Source organism: Macrotis lagotis, chromosome X (genome assembly GCF_037893015.1).
Source record: "Macrotis lagotis isolate mMagLag1 chromosome X, bilby.v1.9.chrom.fasta, whole genome shotgun sequence".
Classification (NCBI taxonomy): domain Eukaryota; kingdom Metazoa; phylum Chordata; class Mammalia; order Peramelemorphia; family Peramelidae; genus Macrotis; species Macrotis lagotis.
Window position 1 is genome coordinate 362515902 of NC_133666.1, and position 5098 is coordinate 362520999.

At 33.0% G+C, this 5098-nt stretch overlaps 1 pseudogene; it reads left to right on the forward strand.

Moving 5' to 3' along the window:
* The first annotated feature begins 3575 nt into the window (after nucleotides 1-3575).
* On the forward strand, nucleotides 3576-4536 carry LOC141498558 (ribonuclease H1 pseudogene; annotated as a pseudogene).
* The last annotated feature ends 562 nt before the right edge of the window (nucleotides 4537-5098 follow it).

Below are 5098 nucleotides of genomic sequence, written 5' to 3' on the forward strand. Positions count from 1 at the left end.
ATCTGTTTAGAGGGGAATTTTGGGAGAGTTTATGAAGCTGATTGTTGCTTCCACAATGTCATAGTGATTGTGCCCTACCTTATAAGTTCTTCAAAGTGATTTATCTTTACAAATGTTCTCATTTCACTATGTATCAATTCATAAAAATTTTGCCTGGTTTCTATAAAACTGTACACTTCATCATTTCTTATAACATTATTGGCTCTTTTGATATTTCTTGCAGCCCTGTTGTGCTGTTTTCTATTATATACTTTAATGATAATTTAATCTGTCATTCTTAAGTTCATGGACATCATATAAATTTTGATGTGTTTAAAACTAAAACAAAGAACTGCTTTGAAAAATTCATTTACAATTTAAGTGTATGTACAGTTTAAGAATTTTAGGTACGTAGTTCTAGATTGTTTTCTAAGATGACTGGACCCACTTACAGTTTTACACTGCTGCCTTAATGTTCCTATTTCTGCATGAGTGCTCAATATTTATTATTTTTCGACATCAGATGAGTATGAGCTCCAACATCAGTTTATATTTCTAGATATTTTAGTGAACTGGACATTGTTTACATGTTATGATAACAGATTTTTTCTTTAGAAAACACTCTTTTCTTATCTTTATTTATCCATTCAGGAATAATTCTTATTTTTCTAACTTTCTAAAGTTTCTTATATATGAGGGAAGTGAGAGCATTATCAGAGAAACTTGCTACAAGAATTTTTCTTTAATCCCCATTGGTCCAGTTCTTTTCAAATTCGAACTGGATTGGTCATGTTTTTTAAGACATGTTTAATATTATGTCACCAAAATTGACAAGCTATCTTCTATGATTCTTCCGTTCCTTCCAGTTCTTATGAACTAGTCTCCTATTCAAAGGGGAAAAAATAATGTCAAAATTTGTGCCTCAGTCATATATCCATTTGGATCTCCTCTTGTTGTAGAGTATGAAATCTTTAACTACCTGTAGCTTAGACTACTTTTTAATTTTTCTAACAATTTTTTGACAACAGTGTGAGATGAACAATCTTGATAGAAGCAGCTTCTCTTAGCAGTTCAGAGAGCAACCTAAGAATTTTATGTTGTCTACAGGTACTTTATTTTTTATTATTATTTGGTGGTTGTTACTGATGTTGGGTTTTTTGTTTTTTTGTTTTTGCAAGGCAATGGGGTTAAGGGACTTGTTCAAGGTGACATAGCTAGTAAGTATCAAGGGTCTGAGGTCAAATTTGAACTGATTTCCTCCTGATCCCAAGGCCAGTGATTTATGAACTATGTCACCTAGTTGCCTCTCTACAGATACATTGAATGGAATTACTCTTTCTATTTATTGTATTGGGGTATGTTAGTCATTTATAGGAATACTAATGATTTATGTGTGTTTAATTTTATATTGTGCTCCTTTGCTAAAGTTGTTACTTGTTCAAGTTGTTTGTTCTTCTTTTATCATATCATCAGCAAAGTTTTGATTATTCATTGTCTATTATAATGCCTTAATTTTTTCCAGTTCTTATTGTTAAAGCTAACATCTGTAATACAATGTTAAATAGTAACAGTGATGATGGTAACACTTGTTTCATCTCTAATTTTATTGAAAATGCTGCTTATCACCATTGCATATAATGCTTGCTGATGGTTGTAGATGGATACGGTCATTGTCTTTAGTAATTCTATAGTTTTTATTTTTTCCTTTTTGGTTTTTGCAAGGCAATGGGTTCCAGTGACTTGCCCCAAGGTCATACATCTAGGTAGTTATTAAGTGTCTGAGGCCAAATTTGAACTCAGGTCTTCCTGATTCCAGGGCCATTGCTCTATCCATTGCACCACCTAGCTGCCTCAGTCTTTAATATTTTTAAGAGGAATGGGTGCTATATTTGGCCAACTGATTTTTTAGAATTTATTTAAGTAATCATATAACTTCTGATAATTTTGTTATTGATATGCTTAATTATGCTGATGGTTTTCCTAATAATGAATGATCCCTGACAACCTTGTATAAATTTTTGCCTCTTTGTGATATATTAACCTAGTGATAACTTGTTGCAATGTCTTTGCTATAATTTTATTTATTTTTTCATCAACATTCAATGGGAAAAATTAGTCTATACATTTATTTTTCTGCTTTTAGTCTTCCTGGTTTAAGTATGAGGACCATATTGGTGTCATAGAAGGAATTTGGCAGAAATTCTTTTCCTATTTTTTAAATAGTTTATATAGAATTGGAATTAATTGTTACTTAAATGTTTGGCAAAATTCACTTTTAAATCATTCTAACCCTGGAGATATTTTTATTAGGGAGATTATTGATTGATTTTTCACTTTATTTTTCTGAAATGGAATTAAGTATTTTATTTCCCCTTCTGTTATTCTGGGTAGCATCAAATTGGGTAAATTAGTTTTGATCTTCAAGTTTCTCCTCAATGGTGGTTAGTTCATCCTTTCTGTTTTTGATACTGGTAATTTATTTTTTTTTTTAACCAGAGTAACTGAAGTTTTGTCTTTTTTATTTCTTTTTCATAAAATCAATGGAATTTTATTTATTAGTTCAATGGTTTTCTTACTTTCAATTTTATTAATTCCTCCTTTGATTTTCAGAATCTCTAATTAGATATTTAAGAGGCAATTTTTAATTTGTTCTTTTTCTAGCTCTTTGAGTTGCATGCCCAAGTCAATGATCTCTTTATTTTATTCATAAAAACATTTAGAGCAGTATGACTTCCATTTTTTTCACTGTCTTTAAATTGTTGATTTTTGCATCATTTTTCACTAATTTGATTTCTTCATTTTTAATTTTCTCATTTTTTTCCAATTACATACAAAAATAGTTTTCAACAATAATTTTCTGGTAGCATTTTTCTCCCTCCCTCCCTTCTAGTCCCTCTTCCCTCAACAAAAAGTAATCTAATATAGTCTATACAGTTATAATTATACCAAACTTATATCCATAATCATGCTGTGAAGGAAGAACCAAATCTAAATTAGAAAAAATACATGAGATGTAAAATTACAATAATGCTTAAAAAATTTTAAAATTGAAAATTTTATCTACATTCAGACTTCATACTTCCTTCTCAGAATAAGGGTGACATTTCCCATAATATGTTCTTTAGAATTGTCTTTGTTTATTGTACTTCTGAGATGAGCGAGTCCATCATAGTTGATCATCTCACAATGTTACTGTTAGTGAATAGAATATTCTGCTGGTTCTGCTCACTTCACTCAGCTTCAGATCATGTATGTCTTTTCAGGATTTTCTGAATTCCCATCCCTCATGATTTCTTACAGAGCAATAGTATTATATCACATTCATAAACCATAATTTATTCAACTATTTTCTTATTGATGGGTATCTTTTCAATATCTATTTCTTTGCAACCTTGTAAAGTACTTTTGTATGGGGTTCTTTTCACCCTTTTTGTTAATCTCATTAAGATACAGATGAAGAAGTGTTATTGATGGATCAGAGGGTATATCTATTTTGCTTGTTCTTTGGGGATAAATGCAAATTGTCCGTGTCCTCGGCTACCCGGGCCGCCGGCCGCGGGCGTCCTCCCCACGCCCGCTATGCCCCGGAGCGGGCCATGCTGAGGCTCTGGGCAGCGCTCCCCAGAGTCGCCACGGGTGTCCTCGGCTGCGGCGGTGCCCGACACCTGGGCACCACCATGTTCTACGCCGTCAAGAGGGGTCGCAAGACCGGCGTGTTCCCCACCTGGAGTGAATGCCAAGCACAAGTGAACCGATTTCCTGCTGCTCGGTTCAAGAAGTTTGCTACTGAGGATGAGGCTTGGGCCTTTGCCCGAAATACTTCAAGCCCTGAACTTACAACAGAGCAGACAAAGAAATGCAACACAGAGGACCCCAAAGTGAAACCAAATAAGAGACCCTGTGAATCATCAGATGAAGACGAGCCTTGCAAAAAAAATTGCAAAACAAGATTCTGAACCTTTACTTAGCAAAGATAAATTTTCTTATATGGGAGATGCAACCGTGGTTTACACAGATGGCTGCTGCTCCAGTAATGGGAAGAGGAAAGCAAGAGCAGGCATTGGTGTTTATTGGGGACCAGGCCATCCCTTAAATTTTAGGTGAAAGACTTCCTGGGAGACAGACAAATCAAAGAGCAGAAATACATGCTGCCTGTAAAGCAATTGAACAAGCCAAGAATCAAAACATCAGTAAGCTGGTTCTCTACACAGATAGTATGTTTACTATAAATGGTATAACGAATTGGGTTAAAGACTGGAAGAAAAATGGCTGGAAAACTAGCACAGGAAAAGATGTGATTAACAAAGAAGACTTCATTAAGATTGATAAACTTATTCAAGGCATAGACATTGAATGGATGCACGTTCCTGGTCATTCAGGGTTTCCAGGCAATGAAGAAGCTGATAGATTAGCAAGAGAAGGAGCTAAAAAATTTCAAGATTCAACTTAGTATAATTTTTAAAATCTAATTAAAGAGCAAACCAAGTGCTTTTTAGTCATTATTTGTTTGAAAATTTGCCTCTAAGACATGAACAATTAAAAGTGGATTTGGTAACATTCTTGTTTCATCAGAAAGATAGTTTTTCTGTTGAAATATGGTTAAGTATATTAAATTATCCTTCACTTTACCCCAAAATATCTATTTATCTTTGGGAATCTTGTGAGATTAAGCATAAAGTATATTTAACTGACTATTACCCCCCCAAAAAATAAATGCAAATTGTAATACACAAAATATTGTTCAATTTGCAACTCTACCACCAGTGTATTAGTGTCCCAATATTCCTACAGTCCTCCAACACTGATCATTTTTCAGTTTTTTCAAATTGGTAGTGAGCTGTGAAGTTAAATGTCAGAATTATTTTAATCTGTAATTTTTTCTTTTCAATAATGATTTATAGCATTTTTCAAAGGATTATATATAGTTATAATTTCTGTATCTGAGAACTACCTGTTCATATATTTTAATCATTTATCGAGTAAGGAATGATTTGCATTCCTATGAATTTGATTCATTGAGAAATGAATCTTTTATTAGAAAAACTAGAAGGAAAATTGTTTCTAAATTTTTGCATTCTTCTTAATCTTGATTTCATTGTTTTTATTTGTGCAAAACAAT